Source organism: Dipodomys merriami, unplaced genomic scaffold (genome assembly GCF_024711535.1).
Source record: "Dipodomys merriami isolate MVZ:Mamm:240054 unplaced genomic scaffold, mDipMer1.0.p SCAF_3590, whole genome shotgun sequence".
NCBI classification, from domain to species: domain Eukaryota; kingdom Metazoa; phylum Chordata; class Mammalia; order Rodentia; family Heteromyidae; genus Dipodomys; species Dipodomys merriami.
Genome location: NW_027205149.1, coordinates 3,956 through 17,176, shown reverse-complemented (window position 1 = coordinate 17,176; position 13,221 = coordinate 3,956). Strand labels below are relative to the sequence as shown.

The window sequence follows — 13,221 nt, the reverse complement described above, 5'->3', positions numbered from 1 at the left end:
AGTGAAGCAGTTGATGGAGGGGATTTCTTACTGAGACCGCAGGGCAACCTCAGGTGTAGGAAATCCTACAAGCCCAGAAGCTCCTTGCTCCAGGCAGTGCTGTTCTCCTCCATCCTCTAACATGATTTCCCTACATGGTGCAATTGTATGAGCTAACTAATTTCAGAAATGAAAACAAAACAAACAACCAACAAGCAATATACTATGTATCTTAAAAAAGACTTAAACAACAGCAAACACATACAGGGCTGGGAATGTGGCTGAGGATAGAGTATTTGCAGAGCATGCATGAAGCCCTGGGTTCGATTCCTTATAAACAGAAAAAGCTGGACTTAGCACTGTGGCTCAAGTGGTAGAATGCTAGCCTTGAGCAAAAAAGAAGCTCAGAGACAGTGCCCAGGCCCTGAGTTCAAGCCCCAAGACTGGCAAAAAAAAAAAAAAAATACACACACACACAGAGACTTGATTCATCTTAAACCCTGTAATAAACCCTATAACGTGTGTGTGCGCGCGCGGGCGCGCACGCACGCACGCGCGCGCGTGTGCCTGCCAGTACTGAGCCACTTGTTTTGGGTCCGGTCGTGGGATCTGAACTCTGGGCCTGGGTGCTGTCCCTCAGCTCTTCAGATCAAGGCTAGTGCTCTACCACTTGAGCCACAGTGGCACTTATGGCTTTTTTTTTTTTTTTTTGGGTCCGGTCGTGGGGCCTGAACTCTGGGCCTGGGCGCTGTCCCTCAGCTCTTCAGCTCAAGGCTAGCGCTCTACCACTTGAGCCACAGCGCCACTTCTGGCTTTTTTCTTTCTTCTTATGTGGTGCTGGGAATTGAACCCAGGGCCTCAGGCATGCAAGGCAAGTGCTCTACCACTGAGCCACCTTCCCAGCCCAGTACTGAGCAACTTGAACTCAGGATCATGTGCTCTCTCACGGCTCTCACTCAAAATTGGTGCTTTACCACTGCTCCACTTCTGGCTTTTTGCTGATTAAGTGGAGGTCAGAGTTTCACAGACTTTCCTGCCTGGGCTAGCTACCAACCATAATCCTCAGATCTCAGTTTCCCAAGCTAGGAAAGTCGTGAGTCAACAATGCCTAGCTAATACCCTAGAACTTTAATACACTGTAAATTTCAATTCATTCTGACCTTGGTAATTTTTGTTGATTTGGCCTTACATTCATAAAGGTTGTGTTTTCCTGCCAAGGGCACATCTAAGATTCACTGTCAGTCACATTTTTTCGTACTCCTACTTTTTATCAGTCTTTCTCAGGTGCCTCTCTCTCCTCTACCTTTCCCCACTAGAAGCCACTCTTCTATCCTTTTCCTATTCCTTTAGCAAGTTTTTCTATTCTTCATCTCACCTCATTACTTGGTCTTGAATATTTGAGTTTTTGTGTGTGTCTGTCCTAGAACTTGAACTCAGGGCATGGGCACTGTCCCTAAACTTTTTTTTGCTCAAGGATAGAGCTCTACCACTTGAGCCACAGCTCCACTTAAAGAGTTTTTGGTAGCTAAGTGGACATGAGTCTTATAAACTTTCTTTTCTTTTTCTTTTTGTCGGTCGTGGGGCTTGAACTCTGGGCTTGGGCACTATCCCTGTGCTCTTCGGCTCAAGGGGAGTGCTCTAACACTTGAGCCACAGCTCCACTTCCGGTTTTCTAGTTGTTTATTGGAGATAAGAGTATCAAGGACTGGGCTGGGAAGGTGGCTCAGTGGTAGAGCGCTTGCCTTGCAATGCATGAGGCCCTGGGTTCGATTCCCCAGCACCACATAAGCAAAAAAGAAAAAAAAGCCGGAAGTGGCGCTGTGGCTCAAGAGGTAGAGCGCTAGCCTTGAGCTGAAGAGCTGAGGGACAGCGCCCAGGCCCAGAGTTCAGGCCCCACAACTGGACCCAAAAAAAAATAAAGAGTATCAAGGACTTTCCTGCCCCGCTGGCTTTGAACCACGATCCTCAGATCTCAGCCTCCTGAGTAGCTAGGATTATAGGTGTGGTCCACCAGTGTCAGGCATCAATGGTTTTTGTTTTTTTTAAATGTAAGTTCTTCAAATTTTATTACTTTCTTTTGTTGTTGTTGGTAGTAATGGTACTGGGGTTTGAACTCAGGGCTTAAGTGCTGGCTAAGCAAGTGTTCTACCACTTACTCTTCTTCACTTTAGTTGTTTTTCAGGTAGGGTCTCACATTTCTGCCTGGAGCCAGCCTCAGACTGATAAACTCCTACCTACAGCCTTCTGTGTGGCTAGGACTACAGACATAAGCCACTATGCCTGGATTACTGACCAAGATAGGCTCTCATTAATTTCTAGCTCTTTTTTTTTCTTTGCCAGGGCTGTACTCAAATGAGGATCCTTCTGATCTCTATCTCCCAAATAGCTGGGCTTACAGGTTTGGAAGCCTGGTGGGTTTTTTGGCTTTGTTTTTGTTTTTTGAGACAAGATGTCATTGAATAGCTCACACTGGCTTCAATCTTATATAGCCCAGGCTTGTCTTGAACTATAAATGTAACAAAGGCTGGCATCAAACTCACAGTCTTCCTGCCTCAACCTCCCAAGTGCTGGAATTACAAGTGTATGCCACTATATCTGACTTTCCTTAGATTATGTCTTGGAAGTAAGACTATATAGGAGACAAGATGCTATAATTGGGCTGGGAAGGTGGCTCAGTGGTAGAGCGCTTGCCTTGCATGCCAGAGGCCCTGGGTTCGATTCCTCAGCACCACATAAGCAAAAAGAAAAAAGCCAGAAGTGGTGCTGTGGCTCAAGCAGTAGAGCGCTAGCCTTGCGCTGAAGAGCTGAGGGACAGCGCCCAGGCCCAGAGTTCAGGCCCCATGACCGGACCCAAAAAAAAAAACAACCCAGCAAGATGCTATAATCCCAGGCCATGGGTTCAATACTAATACTAATATGATATACATTCTCATTAGTAAAAGTAAAAAATAAAACAGATACAGCCTGGAACATATAGAGAGAATATCTCTGAATCAATACAATAATAAAGTGTCAGTGTTCTTTTCCATTAACAAAGAAGTGGGATGGGATGTTTTTAATGTTACTTCTTTCTGCTTTGTTTGGATTTTACCAAGTCGTACTGTTGTTATACACAGTGTAATACCGTTTCCAAAGGCTCCTGTTGGATGGTTGTTGTTGTTGTTTACTTACCTCCAGAGCCCTCTTGTAGTCCCCCAGGTGAAAGGCACAGTAGCCAATCCATAGATTAGTATCTTGTTCTTGCTCTCCAGCATGGCGTTTGAACTTCAGGTTAGAAATTCATAGAGGAAAAAAAAAGAAAATCATGAAAACTTTGAGTAGTAAACCTTCAATGTAAAAACATTCTATGTTATGGTATTGATGAATATTCAACATGGAACGTAACAGAAGTAGGGCAATATGCAGTTTTATTAAGTCCATAACTACAGGACTTAGCACAATTACTTTTCTTTTTTTTTTTTTTTTTTGGTCCGGTTGTGGGGCCTGAACTCTGGGCCTGAGCGCTGTCCCTCAGCTCTTCAGCCCAAGGCTAGTGCTCTACCACTTGAGCTACAGCGCCACTTCTGGCTTTTTTCTTTTTGCTTATGTGGTGCTGAGGAATTGAACCCAGGGCCTCAGGCATGCAAGGCAAGCGCTCTACCACTGAGCCACCTTCCCAGCCCCACAATTACTTTTCAATTGTCACATATGTTCACATACCTCCCAATTGCTTTTCTGCAGTTACAGATGTCTTACTCCAGTAAGTATTTAAGTTATCTAACGATTCTGGATGACAGGTAAGGAATGGAAAACCTATTTTAATTTTTTTTGTGTGTGTGGGGGGGGGGTGTGGTCAGTCGTGGGGCTTGAACTGAGGGCCTAGGCACTGTCCCTCAGCTTTTCAGCTCAAGGTGAGCACTCTACCATTTAAGCCACAGTGCCACTTCCAGTTTTCTGGTGGTTTATTGAAGATTAGAGTCTCACAGACTTTCCTGCCTGCGTTGGCTTTGAATCGCAATCCTCAGATCTCAGCCTCTTGAGTAGCTGGAATTACAAGCATGAGCCAATGGCACATGGCCCTATTTGAAATTTTGAAAGCCAAAAAACTAAAGGTTAGAGAGGCTGAGCACTGAAGTCAAGGCTACACAGCAATGTGTTAGAAAATAAAGACTTCAAGTGATGTCTGCCTCCAAACCAACCTCCCGCATTTAGCTCTACACTTCTATCCCATGCCATTAGCATACATATATATTTATTAATAGCTTATAACCTGGGCTGGGAAGGTGGCTCAGTGGTACAGTGCTTGCCTTGCATGCCAGAGGCCCTGGGTTCAATTCCTCAGCACCACATAAGCAAAAAGAAAAAAGCCGGAAGTGGCACTGTGGCTCAAGTGGTAGAACGCTAGCCTTGAGGTGAAGAGCTGAGGGACAGCGCCCAGGCCGAGTTCAGGCCCCATGACCGGACCCCAAAAAAAAAAAATAGCTTATAACCTTTGTTTGAGGAAAATCCATTCACTTGTTCTATTACCCAGGCCAGATCTTCAAGAGTTAAGAATATACAAAGGGGGGCTGGGAAGGTGGCTCAGTGGTAGAGCGCTTGCCTTGCATGCCTGAGGCCCTGGGTTCGATTCCTCAGCACCACATAAGCAAAAAGAAAAAAGCCGGAAGTGGCGCTGTGGCTCAAGTGGTAGAGCGCTAGCCTTGAGCTGAAGAGCTGAGGGACAGCGCCCAGGCCCAGAGTTCAGGCCCCACGCCAGGACCCCCCCAAAAAAAGAATATGCAAAGGAATGGCCTTATTTATGCAATATGGGAGCAAATATTTATGAATACCTCAGCCAACAAAAGAAGAATCTTATTACAGAGGAAAGGACTGAGACTTTGAAGACTGATTCTGAATTGCCATGACAAAGTGACTTGTTTTTTTACTGAATGGGGTGATAAATCAATAATTAGCCAACAGGTGTTCATAGAGTATCATCACAGAGTTGTAGCCAGGGCAAGACAAAAACAACCCTTTAATATTATGTTGTCTCTTCTTAGTTATTAATTTTTTTTGTCAGTCGTGGCGCCTGAACTCTGGGCCTGGACGCTATCCCTCAGCTCTTCAGCTCAAGGCTAGCCCTCTACCACTGGAGCCACAGCGCCACTTCCGGCTTTTTCTGCTAATGTAGTGCTGAGGAATCGAACCCAGGGCCTCATGCATGAAAGGCACCTTCCCAGCCCCTCAGTTATTATTGATAGGCTCACTGTCATATGGCTACACAGTAGTCCTTTTCCAGAAATGTAATAAAATGTAACATAATACAACCAGACCCTGGTGCAAACACTTCCACTTCAGTGTATTCTGCACTCTTCTCTAACACATGTATTCCACAAAGCAGCTCTGAAAAATACAGTTTCCTTAGACTATATACACTAGTAGTACTTAGACTACTTATCTAAGGTACAGATTCCAAAAGAATGCAGTCAGTCCTAAAGAATCTGAATTACAAGCTGGGTGCTGGGGGTTCAAGCCTATAATTCTAGCTATCCTGAAAGTTAGATCTGAGGATAATAGCTTGAAGCTAGCCTGGGGCAGGAAAGTCCAAGAGACTCTTATCTCCAATTAACCACAAAAAAGTCAGAAGTAGAGGAAGGTGTGGCTCAAGAGGCAGAGCACTGGGGCTGGGAAGGTGGCTCAGTGGAAGAGTGCTTGCTTCACATGCATGAGGCCCTGGGTTTCATTCCTCAGCAGCACATAAACAGAAAAAGCCAGAAGTAGTAGGGCTTTCAGCTGAAGAGCTGAGAGACAGTGCCCAGGCACAGAGTTCAAGCCCCAAACTGACAGAAAAAGAAAAAAAAAAAAAAGAGGCAGAGCATAAATCTTAAGTGAAAAAGCTTAAAAGATAATGTTCAGCCAGGGACCAGTGGCTTACGCCTGTAATCCTAGCTACTGAGGAGGCTGAGATCTGAGGATCACGGTTCAAAGCCAGCCCGGCAGGAAAGTCTGTGAGACTCTTATCTCCAATTAACCACTAGAAAACCAGAAGTGGCGTTGTGGATCAAGCGGTAGAGCACTCGCCTTAAGCTGAAGAGCTGAGGGACAGCGCCTAGGCCCAGAGTTCAAGCCCCATGACCGACCAAAAAAAAAAAAAAAGATAAAGTTCAGACCCTGAGTTACACACACACACACACACACAGAATCTGATTGCTCTGATTGCCAAGGCAGGAGCTCAAGCATATTTACATCTTAGTAACACTCCTAAATACTTCTAATACTTTTTTTTATTGTTGTTGTTGGTCATGGGGCTTGAACTTGGCATAGGTGCTGGTTCTGAAGTTTTCTACTCAAGGCTAACCCTGTACCACCTTGAGCCACAACTCCACTTCCCATTTTCTGGTGGTTAATTGGAGATAAGAAGACTCTCATGGAGGGGCTGGGAATGTGGCTTAGTGGTAGAGTGCTTTCTTTGCATGCATGAAGCCCTGGGTTCAGTTCCTCAGTACCACACAAACAGAAAAAAACAGAGTGGAGGGCTGGGAAGGTGGCTCAGTAGTAGAGCGCTTGCCTTGCATGCCTGAGGCCCTGGGTTGAATTCTTCAGCACCACATAAGCAAAAAGAAAAAAGCCAGAAGTGGTGCTGTGGCTCAAGTGGTAGAGTGCTAGCCTTGAGCTGAAGAGCTGAGGGACAGCGCCCAGGCCCAGAGTTCAGGACCCACGACTGGACCCAAAAAAAAAAAAAAAAAAACCAGAGTGGAGCTGTGTGTGGCTCAAGTGGTAGAGTGCTAGCCTTGAGCAAAAGAAGCTCAGGACAGTGCCCAGGCCCCAAGTTCAAGCTCCAGGACTGGCCAAAAAAAAAAAAGTCTTATGGACTTTCCTGCCTGGGCTGGCTTTGAACTGTGATCCTTAGATCTCAGCCTCCTGAGTAGCAAGCATTATAGGTGTGAGCCACCAGTACCCAGTGCTACCAATACATTTTTTTTTAAGTTTTTTTTTTGGGGGGTCCGGTCGTGGGGCCTGATCCCTTGGCCTGGGTGCTGTCCCTCAGCTCTTCAGCTCAAGGCTAGCGCTCTACCACTTGAGCCACAGTGCCACTTCCGGCTTTTTTTTTTCTGCTTATGTGGTGCTGAGGAATCGAACCCAGGGCGTTAAGCATGCAAGGTGAGCGCTCTACCACTGAGCCAACTTCCCAGCCCCTCCAATACATTTTAAAAGGAAAGAACTCCTGGGGTTGTGCAAGTAGATCAATGGTAGAACATTTGCCTGAGGCCCTAAACTCCAGGTGTTGCTTTTTTGAGAATTACTTTCATAAACTATTGAAATATTTTCTGGGTATACGGTACTTTCAAAATAAGCACAGTAGAATTATTTAAAGTTATGTGTCTCTACATGTGTAGGTTAGCTCCATCCTCTATAGGACTAAACATAATCCAAATTTAGCCCTTGGGCTGGAGGCATGGCTCAAGCAATAGAAGGCATGTCTAGCAACATGAAGCATTGAGTTCAAATCCCAAGACTCTCATCAGAAAAAGAAAAAAAAGTTGGCTTTCAACAAATACTACTTTTTTTTTTTTTACTACTTTTTTTTTTAATCTTCAATGAGGTTTATACTTAACTTGGAATCTGGAATCTGTGGCCAAGTAGATTTAGTAGGGGCTTTGTTGAAGAAACCCCAGAGTAAACAGCATTCACCCCAGCCCTGCTATCAAGTCAGGTATTCATCAGACTAACAAGCAAGCCATCTTCTTTGGACATTACCTCTAAGAGAGTAATAGCTCCAGTGAAATCTCTTTGTGAAAGTAGCTCCTCTAGTTTTGGAATCTTCCTACCTTTCTTCTTTCTTCTGTCAGTGTGCTGTGGTTCCCCACCTACTGCAGGTTTGGCTCTTGAAAGCATCTGCAAAAGAAGTAACAAAAGTACATTCAAAACAACATGAACAACAACTAGGGGCTGGGGATGTGGCTTAGTGGTAAAAGTGCTTGCCTACCATGTGTGAAGCTTGGGTTCGATTTCTCAGTACCACATAAATAGAAAAAGCCAGAAGTGGCACTATGGCTCAAGTGGTAGAGTGTTAGCCTTGAGCAAAAGAAGCTCAGGGACAGTTCCCAGGCCCTGAGTTCAAGCCCCAGGACTGGCAAAAAAAAAAAAAAAAAAAAAAAAAAGCCCAGCACTGGTGGCTCATGCTTATAATCCTAGCTATTCATGAGGCTGAGATCTGTGGATCATGGTTAGAAGCCAGCCCAGGCAAGAAAGTCCACGAGACTGTTATCTACAATAAACTACTCAGAAAAATCCAGAAGTGGCACTGTGGCTCAAGTGGTAAAGCTCTAGCCCTGAGCACACAGACAGAGACCCCAGGACTGGCCCCCCAAAACAAAAAAATTTAGCCTGGTGCTGGTGGCTTCTACCTGTAATTATAGCTAGTCAGGAAGCTGAGATCTGAGGATTGTAGTTTAAAACCAGTAATGGGCAGGAAAGGTCATGAGACTCTTATCTCCAATTAACCACCAGAAAACCTGATAGTGGTGCTGTGGTTCAAAGTGGTAGAGTGCTAGCCTTGAGCAAAAAGGACAGAGACAGGGCCCAGGTCCTGAGTTAAAAACCCCATGACCAACAAAAACAAATGAAATTATTTTTATTATTGAGGTGTTTTACAGAGGGGTTACCATTTTATAAGTCAGAGTGATGAGTATATTTCTCTCTTTTTTTGGGGGGGACAGTGTCATGCCTTCCTTTGTCTCCTCCCAGTTTCCTTTTCTCATCCCTATCCACAAGTTACATAAATCATTTTCCACATAGTGTATACTGAATAGCATGACTATATTTATTCACCCTTCCTTCCTCCCTTTCTGCATATCTCTTTTACCGCACAGAAAGAAAACCCAAAGTAAACACACAAATACCACCACCACCAACCACAACAACAAACACCAACATTTTCATTTCCAGGAGTTTGTTTTGACAAATGTATTTATTTTTATTTTTATTTTTTTTGGGGGGGGGTCCGGTCGTGGGGCCTGAACTCTTGGCCTGGGTGCTGTCCTTCAGCTCTTCAGCTCAAGGCTAGCGCTCTACCACTTGAGCCACAGCGCCACTTCCAGCTTTTTTCTTTTTGCTTATGTGGTGCTGAGGAATCGAACCCAGGGCCTTGAGCATGCAAGGCAAGTGCTCTACCACTGAGCCAACTTCCCAGCCCCACAAATAGTATTTTAAATGTCCAGAGTAGTTACCCTTTGAGTTCCTCTCCTAAAGATACCCCCCTTTAGTCTGTGTGTAAATGCCAAGAGTCCTGTATAAGTTATCATGTCTAGTTATATTTGAGGTCTAGCTTCCACATATGAGAGAAAATGTGCAATCTGTCTTGCTGAGCTTGGCTTACCTCACTTTGCATAATTTGTTCAGGTCCATCCATTTCTGTGCAAATGATAAATCTTATTTTTTTCTAATAGATGAGTAAAATTTCATTGTGTGTACATACCACATTTTATTGATCCACTTGTCTGTTGTTGTGGGGCATCTGGCCTATTTCCATTGGTTGTTGTGAATAGCAAGTATCTTTACCATTTCCTGTCTTAAAATGTTCTGGGTAAATGTCCAAGAGTGGTATGGCTGGGCCATAGGGAAGTTCTATGTTTAGTTTTTAGAGGATCCTCCAAACTGCCTTCCAGAGTGATTATACTAGTTTACAGTCCCAGCAACAGTGCAATAGGGTTCCCTTTCCCCCACATCCCCGCCAGCAAAGACAGATATAGATATAGATATATCCTTAAAGGCAAGTAACTTTACATCCAATTCTGACGGTCAGTTTTTGTTTTTGTTTTGGTCAGTCATGGGTCCTGAACTCTAGGCCTGGGCACTGTCCCTCAGCTCTTCAGCTCCCGGCTAGCACTCTACCACTTGAGCCATGGCATCACTTCGGGCTTTTTCTGTGCTGAGGAATCGAACGCAGGGCCTTGTGCATGCAAGGCAAGCACTCTACCACTGAGCCACTTCCCCAGACTGACCGTCAGTTTTCAAGAGTGACAACTTCACAATTTACAAGTCAAATCCAGAAGAAGCTACTCAAAGACTCACGCCCTCCTTTTTTTTCCCTCAAAGATCTATCGTCGTGCACTTAGCTGAATCAACCAGTCTTCTCTATTCACAAAGGTGCTTTCACGCAGCTTCTGCCATCTCGGCGTCCCCTGGTTCAGTTTTCCATCCCATGTGTGGGAAATGAAGCAGGAGAGAAGAAAGCATCCAAGTTTTACATTCGTCTCCCTTCCTTTCCCCTGTGGGAATCGGGGTGCACAAGGAACCTCCCCCCGCCCCCTGGTGTCACACCTAGAGTTTTCCCAAAAGTGTGCTGGGAATCTTTGACCTCAGGTCCCAGGACCTACTCAAAGTTCTCCCTAATCATTAGAAGCCACTCACCATCTTGGCGTCAGTCCTGAGAACCCCGTCTGCAGATGGCGAGCAAAGGCCGAGCTGGGGCGCGTCGCCGCATCTACTCTGCAAGCTCCGTCTCCAGGGCAACGGCTCCCGGAGGCCGGTTCTGCCCGAAATAGGGCTCGCCGGAAACACAGGCCACTCCGCATCTTGGTTCCGCGCCTCTCCATTTCCTGGCTCAGGGTGGAGGATCCTTTCTTGCGGGGTGAGGAGTATCATCTCTGTGCTAACAGCGAAAGTTGCGCCGTGTCTCCACGTTTGAGTTTAGGAAAGCACGAATTAGAATGACAGAGTTTTAACATGCATGTTTCCTGGGACGGCCATTTTCAAGGACCACTTCCGTCTTGGAGGCTGCTGGGCCCTGTGGCGGCTCCTGGCTCTGTCTGGACCCCAGCCCAGCCCAGGCCGGTGGGGAAGCACTGAATTTTATTGAGTTATCTTAATTGTTGTGCTGAGCCGAAGGAGTTGCCCTTTGGGGGCGGAAGTGGCATCCACAGGGCTCTTCGGCTTCAGTACAGCCACACACAATGAGAAGCCGAAAGAAACGTGTGCTGAGAGGACGACGACTGAATTTAACCAAGGTAGCTTTCAAATGCGCTGAGGAATCGAACTCAGGGCCTCAGGCATGCAAGGCAAGCTCTCTACCACTGAGCCACCTTCCCAGCCCTCAAATGCGCTGAGTCAGGGGATGGTGGAGTTGCAAGAGACCTTAGAGAACATCTAATCAAACCCTCAAAATCAAGACTAAGCTGGGCGCCGGAGGCCCACGCCTGTAATCCTAGCTACTGGGGAGGCTGAGGTCTGAGGATCGTGAGACTCTTACCTCCCACACACTACTCAGAAAAGGACGGAAGTAGTTCTGTGGCCCAAGTGGTAGAGCGCAAGCCTTGAACACAAAGTGGCTCCGGAACAGCGCCCAGGCCCTGAGTTCAAGCCCCAGGAGTGGCCTAAATAAATAAATCAGCAGACTAAAAGAATTAACGTTTTAGGCCTGGTAGGGTGGCCTTCCCAGCCCCAACCACCTTCCCAGCCCCAGAACTAACATCTTAATAATACTAATAATTGGGTTTAGTGAAATATTGTGCACACCATCCTGAACAACTGGCCTAATGAGACTCAAGTATATCTTAAGTGCATGGAAAACTTGCTGTCATTCATAACTTCATTTGCATAGTCCTTCAGCTCCAGCCTCAGTCCATCTTGTTGTCTCCTCTTGAAATCAGAGAGTGAATGACTACTTACCTTAATTCACAGATGGGTATATACTTTTTGTATATAACAAGCTTGATTAGTAGGGACACTGAGAGGTACATATTTACACCCCAAAGATGCACAAATTAAGCTAGACACTGGTGGCTCATGACTGTAATCCTAGCGAATCACAAGGCTGACATCTGAACACTGGAAGTCAGACTGGGTAAGAAAGTCTAGGAGACTTTTTTTTTGGGGGGGGGGGTCAGTCATGGGGCTTGAATATAGGGCTTGGGCACTATCCTTGAGCTCTTTTGCTCAAAGTTAGCACTCTACCACTTGGAGCCACAGCGACACTTCTGGTTTTCTGGCGGCAAATTGGAAAAAAGAGTCTCAGGGCCTTTCCTGCCCAGGCTGACTTTGAACCATGATCCTCAAACTCAGCCTCCAGCATAGTTAGGATTATAAACGTGAGCCACTGGCACCCAGGCAGACTATTATCTCCAACTAACCAGAAGTGGAACTGTGACCCAAGTGATAGAGCACCAGCCTTGAGTGAAAAAGCTCAGGGACAGTACCCAGGAGCTGAATCTGAGCCCTGCTCCCAACACACACACACACACACACACACACACACACACACACACACACACACACACACACACACACACACACACACACACACACACACACACACACACACACACACACACACACACACACACACACACACACACACACACACATATTTACCAGCACTGTATTTTTAATTTTTTGCTTCCAAACTCAGAAATAGGGCCAGGAATGTGGCTTAGTGGTAAAGTGCTTACCTAGCATGCATGAAGCCCTGGATTTGATTCCTCAGTGCCACATTAACAGAAAAGCTGCAAGTGGCGCTGTGGCTCAAGTGGTAGAATGCTAGCCTTGAGCCAAAGAAGCTCAGGTGGAGTGCCCGGGCTCTGATTTCCAGCACCAGCACTGGCAAAACAAAACAAAACAAAAACTTCAGAAATAGCCCCACTTTGGGTTAAGTTTAGAACAAAAAAAAATTTTTGGTTCCTCATTTACAGTAGTATTCTCTATACATATTTTTGACAGCTTAACTACAATGCCATTCAAATCATAATTTTTTAAGAAGTATATATCTGTGCTTTTCAATATATTCACTCTCTTGTGTGTAGATAGATTACCACTATTCACTCTGGAACATTTTCATCATCCCAGAAAGGAACCCCACATCCCTTATCATTCTATCCTCTCCCTAGCCTCTAGTGATCACTAATCTGCTTTCTGTCTATAGATGTGTCTATTTTGGTTATTTCATATTAATGAAGTCATACAAGAATTACAAAAATATTTTGTATGTTTGTGCCAATACTGGGGCTTAAACTCTGTCCTGACTGGCATCTCTTAGCTTTTTTTTTTTTTTTTTTTTTGTGGGGGGAGATCAGTTGTGGGGCCTGAACTCTGGGCCTGGGTGCTGTCCCTCAGCTCTGCAGCTCAAGGCTAGTGCTCTACCACTTGAGCCACAGTGCCACTCCTGGCTTTTTTCTGCTTCTGTAGTGCTGAGGAAATGAACCCAGGGCCTCATGCATGTGAGGCAAGCACTCTACCACTGAGCCACCTTCCCAGCCCCTTCTTAGCTTTTTTTGCTCAAGGCTGGCA

At 45.6% G+C, this 13,221-nt stretch overlaps 1 long non-coding RNA gene across 1 annotated transcript; it reads right to left on the bottom strand.

Annotated features, from left to right (window-relative positions):
* Positions 1-3,155: 3,155 nt before the first annotated feature.
* Positions 3,156-10,433, bottom strand: LOC138804158 (uncharacterized). The gene is made up of 3 exons (XR_011365186.1): positions 10,351-10,433; positions 7,696-7,833; positions 3,156-3,243 (listed from the first exon to the last, which is right to left on the bottom strand). It is a non-coding gene; the product is annotated as an uncharacterized lncRNA (long non-coding RNA).
* Positions 10,434-13,221: the final 2,788 nt, after the last annotated feature.